The 12,542-nt window shown below is 44.0% G+C and overlaps 1 pseudogene; it reads right to left on the bottom strand.

Moving 5' to 3' along the window:
• Positions 1-7,872: 7,872 nt before the first annotated feature.
• LOC105824077 lies at positions 7,873-8,206 on the bottom strand (annotated as a pseudogene).
• Positions 8,207-12,542: the final 4,336 nt, after the last annotated feature.

The following is a 12,542-nucleotide window of genomic DNA, read 5'->3' as shown; positions in this document are numbered from 1 at the left end:
AAAAAAAAAAAAAAAAAAAAAAAAATCAATTGCTTGAATGAGAATTGGCACAATTAATTCAAATCGTTAACCTTATTCATTGAGCTATGATGAAAAGCCTGATACAAAAGCGCAGTCGATAAGAGTAGAAGCGGTCGAGTGATCCCCCCACCCCACCCGGCGAGTACTCAGACCTCTACTCGTGTCCCACCAACGACCCGAGCGAGACACTTTCAGGGCCGGGTGAGAACAGGGCCCGGCCACTCTGGAGAGCGGACACTGCTCTGCAGCGTGAATTTCGGCTGTGGTGTGGCCTGCATGTGTGTCCCCCAGATTCCTAGGTTGAAATCCTAACCCCCATGCCAGGTATCTGGAGGTGGGTAGGTCATCAGAGTGGGGCACTCGTGATGGGACAAAGAGTGTGCTCTCTCTGCCCTCCACCATGGGAGGACAGACAGAAGACCCCAGTCTGCAACCTCCGCCAAACCCACCCTCCCTGCCCCCCGACCTCGGAGCACAGGCTCTGGATGGAGACATGCCTGTCTGTTAAGCCACCTGCTCTGTGGTATCTTGCTACAGCAGCCTTCCAAGACTAAGGTAGCCTCTGTCACCAGCCACCCCTGGCATGCCTACATACACACAAACACACACATACACGCACGCACACACGTGTGTGCTCCAATGACTGCTGTCCTCCCTGTCAGGTTTCCTGTAAAGCACAGTGTGCGCTTTGTGGGTGACAGCAGGAATGCCGCTCGTGCCCGAGCTGTTTAGGGGCCCCAGAACTCCCTGACAAAGGGAAGGGGTGGGCCCAGCCCCAGGGAGCTTACAGGCTAGCCCTCCACCCACACAGCATTTACAGGGGCATCCCAGGCACCCCAGGAGGACACAGCAAGAGCGTGGACGCGAGGAGCAGGGCGGGGCAGCAGCTCCGGGAGCAGGCAGTGGCCAGTCCGGCCAGAGCCTGAAACAGCTGTTCTAAGTTAAATGCACCCAAGTGAGGCCCCTCGTGAGTGTGTCAGGACCAGAACCGAGCAGGAGGAACCGAGTGTCCCTCCCAAACAGGGTCTGGCAGTCATCGTCTGGGGCAGAGGAAGGGGTGGGGACCACAAAGGAAAGGGGTGCAGGGCAGGGGTGGGGAAGGGCGGCCCACGGCGAAGAGGCAGGCAGACGAAACGAAACGAGAGCATTTGACCAACCCGTTCACATTCAGGAGTGTTTCCAAACAGAAGGTGCCGTGAAACGCCAAGACAAACAATCTGAATTCTTTTTGAATTCTATCAAGCAGTATAGGAAAAGTCTCTGCAGTTTGTGAGCTAGAGGACAAACTTTGGGCTGTGTTTTTATGTTATCATATCCAAGACCTTTTGTTTCTTCTCGAAAATTAGTATTTCCTTAAGCAGTGCAGCCGTTTACTTTGGATGGAAGCATTATCATCGGAGCCCGGCTCCCGCGAGGAGCAGCGGCGGCAGAGTTCTGCCCTGACACCTAGGGGACTCCACGGCTACTGCAGCACCTGCTTGGCACCTCTCCGAGGTTTCTCCTTTCTTCTTGTCATTGCTGTTTCCTTCTGCCAGTCTCAGCTGCTCAGGGCTCATTTGCTTCTCCCTTGGATGGCATTTAGAACCTCAAGCCCCTGCAGGAAGGAATAGCACCGAATTCCCATTTGCAGACCCTTTGGTCTTTCCTTCACACAAGGGCCCAGAGAGGGAGGCCTTGTCGGCGAGGGCCGGGGCAGTGCTGTGCCAATGATGGTGACAGAGGTGGGCGTCACTCTAAAGACAGCCAGGACTGCCCTGTTTGACATTATGGGTAAAAAACAGAGATAATTATCAATGGGAATGTGGAGGCCAGAGTTCCCATAAGAAGAGCATTCAAAATTAAAGGAAACAATACACGTATCGTTGAATAGCTTTCAATACCACATTAGTGGATCAGAAAAACCCTCAGAACTCAATTTTCTTAAGGTGGGCAAAAGACGGTGGCTGAGAATTAGCAGAAGAGTAAACAAAAGGTCACAATGAACATCTAGAACATGTTCCAATTAGTGAAATACTTAAAGTAAGAGGATACTAAGTTTTACACATCCCATTTGCAAAAAGTATTTTTAACTCGGATACCCGACGCTGACGCTGTCCAGGGAGCAGGAAACAGAGGCAGCGGCAGGACTTGCTCAGAGGCTGCTGGAGGGAAAGAGCTCAGCAGGACGCCAGCCCCCTGCAAACACGCACAGCCCCGCGCTGGGAAGCCCACTTACAGACATACGTTGTAAAGAAATTATCTAAAATGTGGAGGATCAGAGAGAAGTAAAGTTTCAACCATTGGAAACTGGCGGCGTCGATGTGGCATCTCCACAGAACAGACTGTGAATGCGTCATTAAAATGACTGGCCATGACATCTTTAAGACCATGAGAAAATATCTCAATAAAATATTAATAAGTAAAAATGCAAGACACAAAAACCATATGTAACTACAACCTCAACTTTGCTTAACTGTATAAAGAAAACAGAACTGAAAGAAGTACATCAAGATATTTACACTGGTTGATATGTGAGGATGGGATAAAGAGCGAGGTTTTTTCCTGCATCTTTACCTTGTATTATGTTTGTACCCGTTTTGAAATCCGAAATGAATGGCCGTCACTGTGTGCACAGGCCGTGGGGACAGCTGCGGCATAGGCATCCTCGCTGATTCGCCCGGGCTCATCCCTGGGTCCAGGGAGCTTGGTTTAACTGGACCCTGCACGCACATGCCCCCGCACAGGAAAGCGACTGGGTTTTAACAGTTACCTGCACTCAGCAGCCGTCCTTGCTGCTGGGTCTCCACGTAGCCACGTCGAGGCTTTCCACCTGCACGCTGGGCGAGGAGGGACCGTCAGCACCGTGATGATGAGATGTGCACACGCCCACATACACACCCGAGCGCACACCCAGGTGCACACACACATATTGGCTCACAGAGGCCGAGGCCCTGGTGCCCAGGGGAGCCTTAGCCTACCTGGCTCGCTGGCCACCTGCCCTGGCTGCACCCAGTCCTGTCCCTGGAGACTGGCTGTGAGGACTGCAGCCCACGATGTTGGCCCTGGACTGTGCCTCCCACTCCCACGGCCTCCATGTGCCAGCATCACACACCTGGAGCACGGAGGAGGAGGAATTCCACAGGCCTCTCAGCCCCCTTGCCCAGCTATTCTCCCCATTCCCTTATGTGGCTGCTGGGGCCAGGGACCGGGACCATTCCCCACCCTACCAGCCCGGCCCGCTCAGTGCCTCCTTCGAAGGTTTGCAGCTGAACACGTCGCCGGGCTCCTATGGGCTCCCACCCCCTGAAGTGGGATCTTGCTCTGCATATCTCTTGCCCTAAGCTCTGTCACTTGGTAGACATTCACTGAGACACTACAATAGGGTGGACATTATGCCAGGGTTTGCAACTAGCCCTCCTAGTTTATAACCCAGAAACCCACAGCTTGGGGCCTTGTTGGGAATTATTGTGGGACTGGTCAGAGGAAGTCTGGGCGACCAGGAGTAAATTCTAAGTGCATGGTGCTGGGGGCCAGGCCATTCACTTTACATGTGGTCAGTCCCCACAACGACCGCCGGGGAGCTCACTCCAGGGTCTGAACGTGAAGAAGCCATCATCCCAAGACAGTGCAAAACTTGAAAGTCACAAAGAAAAGCCAGGATTTGAATCCAGAGCACCTTCAAAGCCCTTGCCCCTAACCACGCTATGGCCTCCCCTTTACCCGTGTTCCGCACACTTATAAATGAGAAACTAAAAGTTGAATTCAGGGGAAAAATAATGATCACTTTCCAACTGCAAAATAGACCTGTTATGCATCCAGAAACTCATAAAGAGAAGACACTGACCAATTGACGTCAGGGCTCTATTTGACTGCAGAGTGTTCTAGTCTTTTCACAGCCCAAATCAGAGTTGGGTAGCCATCACAAACTTTGGAATAAGGGAAAGAAGACTCCCTTCACAGGATAAAAGTAAGAAATCAGTAGATATTACCACAAACATTGGATAAGAGCAGAGATACACAAAGTCATTGAAGAGACTGAATAATTCCAGGTTAGCAAGACTTGACTGCAACCAGGTTCAAATTATCTGCAAATGAAAGGGAGTTCATCGACCCCAGGGAACTGGACAGCCCACAAGCCCAAATACTGGCAGGTGCCTCCAATATTCTCCAGATGAGAGGACCGCAGCCAGCAAAGCCTGCAGCCTTCTGAGATCAGCAAGTCCCCCATATGTCCTGAAGTGGGCCTGCATCGACGGGAAATACTGCACATTTACATCCTTTTATGGAGATTTGACCTGCAAATAAGAAGTAAAGGACCTGTGAATTCCTGCCACAAAGAAACTTGCAGTGGGGGTTGGGGGGATACAGTTTTGCTACTAATAAAAGTAATACAATGTATTTTCAAAATAAAAAAAATCAGTCATATGGGTGTATTAAGTATATTTTCCTCCCAGAATTAGCTAATTCCTAGAGACGGCAAACATCTCGCCTGCCAGCACACCTTTGATAGGCAAACACCCAACCCATGCCACTCGTCCCCTGGCCCCCGCTACCAGGCTCCTGCATCCCTGGACACCATCCCCCACCCTGAATCTGTCACTCCATAAATTAATATAACTATATTAGAGACAGAAATGATCTCAGGAGTTTTGCAGAGCTTTGCCCTGAAGGAATACGTGAACGTGTTAGTTTGCATATCAAAAGCTGCCCTCAGGAGGGCATCTCAAAGGTCAGTAGCAGCTGCTTTCCAAGGCAGCGCTGCAATCTCAAACCCATGGTTCTCGCCTGCTTTGAAGGACAAAGCAAGGTCTGCATGGAACCACGGGATGAGAGCTGATCAAAGAATGTCCACCCAAGAGACAGATACCGGCAGCTAAAAACAATTAGCCTAGGGGACAGTTCCTGCTTCACTCCTGATGACCTGTCTCTATTTGCAATAACCAGATAAAGAAATATGGAGCCACTATATCTCTGTTTAACCCTTCTGTTAAGCGATAGCTTTATCTTAGAACTTAGAAGTTTGTCCTTGAAAGATTTTGTAACCAGAGTTAATTAAGGGATCTATAGAAGGCTTTTGAAAGACTTTTAACCTAAAACAAACTACCTGTTATTATGTAAATCTATTACCCCTGGCAACGATCTCTGTACCTATAAATACCCATGTGAAACTTTATTCTTGGCCTCACAATTGATGGGGATATCTGAGAGGAGCCCCACTTTGCCTTTTCTTTATATAAATCTATAAAACTATACCTTCATCTCTGTGTGTTCTTTTATTTCTATTATTTTCCATTTTCTATTATTTTCTTATCCTTTGCAACGACCCCTACCTAAGGGACCCAATTTTTTGCTGGGAGCGTAGCTAACTCCCCGTATCAATCACCCCAGAGCCAGGGACCCAACAGCTAGGAACCACCTTCTATCTCAAAGCCCATTGTAAGTATTGAAACTAGCCAATCCTAAACCTTCCTAGCATGCTTACCCTGCCTCACCCAATCCCTCTCCCTAAAACCACAGTAAAGGCTTCTAAAAAAGGTTAATAAAGGTTACACTAAAGTTAACAAAGGATAAGTTTATTCCTAAGTATTTTATGCTTTTCAATGATATTGTAAATAGGATTGTTTTCTTAATTTCATTTTTGGACAGTTTGTTGTCAGTGTATAGAACACAAGTGATTTTTATATGTTGATTTTGTAGCTTGAAACTGTACTGAATTCATTTATTACTTCTAATAGTTTTTTAGTGGAGTCTTTAGGGTTTTCTACACGTAAGAGCATGTCATCTGCAGACAGAGATAATTTTACTTCTTCATTTCCATTTTGGATACATTTTATTTCTTTTTCTTGCCTAATTGCTCCGGCTAGGACTTCTAGTACTATGTTGAATAAAAGTGGTGGGAAAGGGTATCCTTGCCTTGTCCCAGATCTCAGAGGAAAAGCTTTCAGTTTTTCACTGTTGAGTATAATGTTAGCTCCGGGCTCTTCATAGATGGCCTTTATTATATTGAGGTAATTTCCTCCTATTCCTACTTTGTTGATAGTTTTTACCAATGTTGAATTTTGTGAAATGTCATTTCTGTCTTTCATTCTGTTAATATGGTGTATCACATTAATTGATTTTGTTATGTTGAACCATCCTTGCATCCCAGAAATAAATCCCAGTTGATCATAGCATACGATTCTTTGAATGTGCTGTTGAAATAAGTTTGCTGGCATTTTGTTGATGATTCTTGCATCTGTGTTCACTGGGGCCTACCTTAGAGTGTTCACCTGGCTGTCTATCAGGGTAAGACTCATAAAATGAGTTTGTAAGTGTTCCCTTCTTCTCAATTGTTTGGAATTTTAAGGAGGGTAAGTGTTAATTATTCTTTAAATGTTTGGTAGAATTCACCCATGAAATCATCTGGTCGTGGGCTTTTCTTTGTTGGGAGGTTTTTGATTCCTGATTCAGTCTCCTTACTAGTTATAGGTCTCTTCAGATTTCCCATTTCTTCATGACTCAGTCTTGGTGGGTTGTACGTGTCCCAAAATTTATCTGTTTCTTCTCAGTTATCCAATTTGTTGGCATATAATCATTCAAGGTGTCTCTTTTCTATTTCTGTGGCATCAGTTGTAACAGTTCCTTTTTAATTTCTGATTTTATTTATTTGAGTATTCTTTTTTCCCTAGGTCTATGTGAACTAAAATAAAATCTCAAAGCTCCCCCTCACCAGCTGACTGAATGGACCCCTCTTGGCCAAGGGGATATCCTAAAACTAAATTGTCTGCCAGCAGGAGGGAGGTCAGACATGCCTCATCTTGCCCCCTCCCTTCTCAGGGACATCCTGTGTAATCCATTAACAGGCCTAAGGGTATGCAAGACAAATCTGCAGGTCCTCAATTTACACAGCAAATATATGTCTGGTGGCTTATCTGTGAATAACAGCTCCTTATCTTAAAACATTCCAAGCCTTTAGGCAAAGCTTCATGTCTTCAACCAATTACAAGTCAAAGAATCTTTAAACCCACCTATAACCTGTAAGCCCCCCAAATTGAGATGGCCCACCTTTTCGGGCGAAACCAATGTATGCCTCCCACATATTGATTTATGACTTCACCTGTAACCCCTGTCTCCCTGAAATGTATAAAACCAAACTGTGACCCAGCCTCAGCGAGTCCACTTGCTTAAGGCTTCTTGGGTGTGGCTCCAGGTCATGGTCCTCAAATTTGGCTCAGAATAAATCTCTTTAAAATTATTTTACAGAGTTTGGCTTCTTTCCTGTTAACATCTAGCAAGAGGTTTGTTAATTTTGTTTACCTTTTTAAAAAACTAAGTCATAGTTTCATTGATCTTTTCTATTGTTTTACTAGTCTCTGTTTCATTTATTTTTTTTTAATTTTTATTATTTCCTTCCTTCTGCTAATTTTGGCTTAGGATGTTCTTTTTCTTTCCTAGGTCCTGAGGTACAAAGTTAAGTTATTTGAGATCTTTATTCTTTTTTTTTTTTTAGCTTGTTAAATTTGAAGTCAGAATATTGCTACTTAATTTTCTTAAAATGTAAATCCATGGCTTTGCTTCAGTATCAATCATGTAATAAAGCTAAATTCAGTGTGAAAATGCATCTACCTAGAAAACTTTGTCTCCTAGAATTCTCTGCAGATTACTTGAAAAAAGCATAAACTAGAGAACCCTAAAACCACCTTAAATCAGTAAGTAAAGATAAACCACTCACTAGGTATTTTTATTTGGAAATGTTTGTAACACTACCATGAAACTAGATTTCAGACACTACATGTCAGCAATTTAGATATCATTAGTTTATTATAAAAGAGAGACATGGAAATTGTTTACATGATGAAAGATTTCAGAACTTCAGTGTTATGGGAAGCTTCATGTCAATGCCATTTCAATAGTGATTTATTTCAGTCTACATACTTTCCAAGAATGTCACCATCTCTAAATAATAATCCTTGTCATCTAGAATGACTTTGGTGCCTCCATATTCTGGGAGAAGAACTTTATCTCCAACTTTCACACTAACTGGTCGAACCTCTCCACCCTTTCCTTTAGAGCCCGATCCAACAGCCACTACTGTTGCTTGGCATACTTTTTCTTGAGATTTTTCTGGAAGCATAATGCCTCCTTTGGTTACAGTTTCAGCTGCACTCCTTTCAACCAATGCACAGTTAAAAAGAGGAAGAAATTTTCTAAATGCTTGTCCTGCCATGACTCCAGCAGCTGCAGCTCATACTCTGCTCTCATGTAGTGGCTGCAAGGAGAGACCCAGAAGTCCAGCCCTCGGGACAGGTGAAAAGGCCAGGCAGCACGCTCTTTATTCTTCTTTAATTTAGGCATTTATTGCTATGAACTTCCCTGTTAGTACTGCCTTTGCTTTATCTTATATGATTTGGTATATTGTATTTTTGTTTTCATTTGTCTCAAGATATTTTCTAATTTCCCTTGTGATTTCTTCTTTGACTCATTGGCTTTTCAGGAGTGTGTTGTTTAATTTCCACATATTTGTGAATGTTCCAGTTTTCCTTCTGCTATTGATTTCTAGTTTCATTCCATTGTAGTTGGGAAAGACACTTGGTATGATTTCCATCTTCTTAAATTTGTTAAGACTTGTTTTATGACCTAATCTGAGATCTATCTGGAGAATATTCCATGTGCATTTGAGAAGAATGTGTATACTGCTGCTGTTCTGTATATGTCTATTAGGTCTATTTGATCTAAAGTATTGTTCAAGTCCACTGTTTCCTTATTGATTTTCTGTTTGGATGTTCTATCCTTTATCGAAAGTGGGATATTGAACTCTCCTACTATTATTGTATTGCTGTTTATTTCTCTGTTCAGTTCTGTCAATGTTTGCTTTATATATTTTGGGGCTTTGATGTTGAGTGCATATATATTTATAATTGTTATATCTTCCTGTTGCATTGACTCTTTTATCAATATATAACGATCTTCTTTGTCTCTTTTTTTTTTTTTTTTTTTTGAGACAGAGTCTCGCTTTTTTGCCCTGGCTAGAGTGAATGCCGTGGTGTCAGCCTAGCTCACAGCAACCTCAAACTCCTGGGCTCAAGCGATCCTTCTGCCTCAGCCTCCCGAGTAGCTGGGACTACAGGCATGTGCCACCATGCCCGGCTATTTTTTTTCTATATATTTTTAGTAGTCTGATTAATTTCTTTCTATTTTTAGTAGAGACGGGGTCTCGCTCTTGCTCAGGCTGGTCTTGAACTCCTGAGCTCGAACAATCCACCCGCCTCGGCCTCCCAGAGAGCTAGGATTACAGGCGTGAGCCACCACGCCCGGCCTCTTTGTCTCTTTTGACAAAGAAATTTTTGACTTAAAGTCTATTTTGCCAGATATAAGGATAGCTATCCCTGCACTCTGTCAGTTACCACTGTGTTAAGTATCTTTTTCCATCCCTTCACCTTCAGCCCATGTGTGTCCTAAGACTAAAGTGAGTCTCTTATAGACAAGCTTGCAGGTGGATCTTTTTTTAGCCATTCAGCCACTCTGTCTTTTGACTGGGGGGTTTATATCATTTACACTTAAAGTAACTGGCAACATTTGTAGGAAAAGTCTGACCATTGCTTTTTTTTTTTTTATTGTTTTCTGTCTGTCTTGTAGTTCTTTTGTCCCTCTTTCCTTTCTGCTGCTTGCTTTGTGTTTCATTTACTTAATGCACTGATATGGTTGGCTCCTTTTTTCATTTGCATATCTTCTGTAGGTATTCTCTTTGTGGTTTACCACGGGCTTACATAAAACATCTTATAGTTATAATAATCTACTTTAAACTGATACAACTTAACTTCAATCACATATAAAAACCCTATACTTTTACTTCTCCCACACTCACAGTTTATGCTATTGATGTCACAATTTACGTCTTTTTATATTGCTTATCCATTAACATAGTCTTAGTTATTTTAATAACTTTATCTTTTACCTTTTATTCTAGAATTAAAAATGATTTACAGAATAATTTTCAATGACCTTTCTTCAAATTCACTGATCCTTTCTTCTGCTTGATCTAGTCTACTATTGAATCCCTCTAGTGATTTTTTCAGTTGTTACTCTATTCTCAGCTCCAAGATTTCTGTGTGATACTTTTTCATATTTTCTATCTCTGTTGAAATTCTCCTATGTTCATAAATTTTTCTCCTGATCTCATTGAGCATCTTTATGATGGTTAATTTGAATTATCTGTCAAGTAAATCATGTATCTCCATTTCATTAGGTCAGTTTCTGGAGATCTACCTTGTTCCCTTGTTTCGGACATATTTCCTGTTTCTTCATTTTCCTGACTCTTTGTGTTCGTATCAGCACATTACAGGAAACAGCCACCTCTCCAGACTTCACCAACTGGCCTCATACAGACAGAAGTTCTTCACCAGTCAGGCTGGCCAGAGATTCTTAAATCTTCATGCCAGTCCAAACTCTGTTCTCACTGGCACCCAGGCTTCTAGAGTATTCTAGGACCCATCAGCACTCCGATACAGACCAGACATAAGCCAATCCCTTGGGGAGCCCCCAGAAAAATTGGACATTGGACATATATTCCAACTCCCTTCTGTCCCGGGGAGAAACTGAGATCTGAGGTTTTTGTCTGCGCACTGTGTGCTGGGCTGAGGGAGAGGTTATGACTTACACACTAGTTCAAACCACCAGCTTTGTTCTTACAGGCCCCCAGACATCTGTATGCTGAGTCCCATCAGTGGTCTGAGATAGCCAAGACAGAAACCAGTCCATTGGGAAGCCCCCATAAAAGATGGAATACTGGATGTACAGTCTAAGTCCCTCCCTTCCCAGGAGAAGCTGGGAGCTGAGGGTTTCCTTCCAATTGTATGGTGCTGGGCTAGGGGTAGGAATTCTGGTGAGAAGATGTATCACATTTTCCTACTACTGCTCTGATGTGGCTGGTTTCATGCTCATTCAGGGTGCAGAAGCCTCTGAACTAGTTACTGGCTTTCTCACAAAGGAAATCTGTCTGTATGTTATTGAACTGATGTGCTTGCAGAGAGAAAGAGGGCCCAGAGCATCCTAGTCTGCCATCTTGCTGATGTCATCCTTTTGTCAAATAATTTTAACATCTCTATCATCTTGGTTCTACCATCTACTGATTATCTTTTTTTTCATTCATTTTGAGATCGTCTGGTTCTTGGTATTGATGAATGATTTCTAATTGAAGCCTGAGCCATTTTTATATTATGTTTATAAGACACTGAATCTTATGTAAGCCTCTGTTTTAGCTAGATGTCTCTGACACCATTCCAGAAGGGGAAGGGAGGGGCCATGCCGCCTCATTAATGGCAGGGAGAGTTAGAAATCCTGGTTCCTTACTAGGCCACCATTGATACCAAGGTGAGGAGGAGCTCCTCATTACTGCTGGAGGCGGGTGGGAGTTCGAGCTCACTGTCTCCACTGACACCAACAGAGGAGTGGGCTTCCTACCACTGGGTGATGGTGAAAGTCTTGACTTTCCATTGAGATACCTCTGTCAACACACACCTAGTTACTGCCAGGTGGAGGTGGAAGACCAGGCTCTCCATGTGGTCTCCAGGGACACAACAGGATAGGAGAGCTCCCTGCCAGCTGCAGGGGATAATAGACCTAGCTCCCTGCTTGGCCTTCTCTGACATCAACCAGGCAGCTCTGTTAGAGACCCTCTTTAGAGCCTCATGAGTGAAAGTCCAGGCTCCCCAACTCGTGTGCATGGGAACGAGGCATAGTTTTGCTGTGGTGTTTGCCTGGAGTAGAGAAGTTAGTGTCTAAAAGTCTTCTGCCTTGCTAACCTGCCCCTTCCCTGGTCCTTTGGTTGAAGAAAGCAGGCTTTGTTGGGGCTTTGTCTGTCTACACTCATTGCTGTTTCCAGGTTGCTGCCTTTTCAGCTCCAAATATGGTCTCCATGAGGCAGAAAGAAAACCCAGGAAACTCCCTGTCCTGTTGTTTCTTGGGTTCCAAGGTTCCTATCCAGTCTGTCTTTTTCTCTCCACCTTTCAATGCCCTCTTATGCTTGTTTCATATGTAATGTCCAAGGTTTTTAGTTGTAGTTAGCAACCGAGGCAAAAGGAGGAATTATCTACCCCATCTTCAGAAATCTTTGGGAAGCTTTTTGAAAAATAACTATGCCTGGACCTCACCTCTAAGGACTGATTTAATGGGTCTGGAGTGGTGCCTGGACATCAGGAATTTTAAAAAGCCTCCCAGGTGATTCCAATGTGCACCCAGGGCTGAGAACCTGCCATAGATGACCTCATTTCTTGCAGTGATCATCTCCTGGCCAATTCATAACTCCCAAGCTCACACCTTTAACCCATATTTTTCCTCTGAGCTTCACACCCATTTATCCAACTGCCTATTTGATAACTCTTCTTTGAGAAATTGAAACTATCAGACTGTTGAAGCTCCAAGGCATCTCAGACTTCAACATACCCAAGAAAAAAGTCATTATCTGTACTCCCTCCAAAACACCTGCTCCTCCTCCAGCCTTCCCCTCCTCAGAGAATGGCACTGTCCACCTGGCTGTACAGTGGAGACACCTGAGAGTCATTCTT

This window comes from Propithecus coquereli, unplaced genomic scaffold, assembly GCF_000956105.1.
Source record: "Propithecus coquereli isolate 6110/MARCELLA unplaced genomic scaffold, Pcoq_1.0 Scaffold71, whole genome shotgun sequence".
Classification (NCBI taxonomy): Eukaryota; Metazoa; Chordata; class Mammalia; order Primates; family Indriidae; genus Propithecus; species Propithecus coquereli.
Note: the sequence above shows the minus strand (reverse complement) of the source record. Positions and strands in the feature narration are given on the sequence as shown.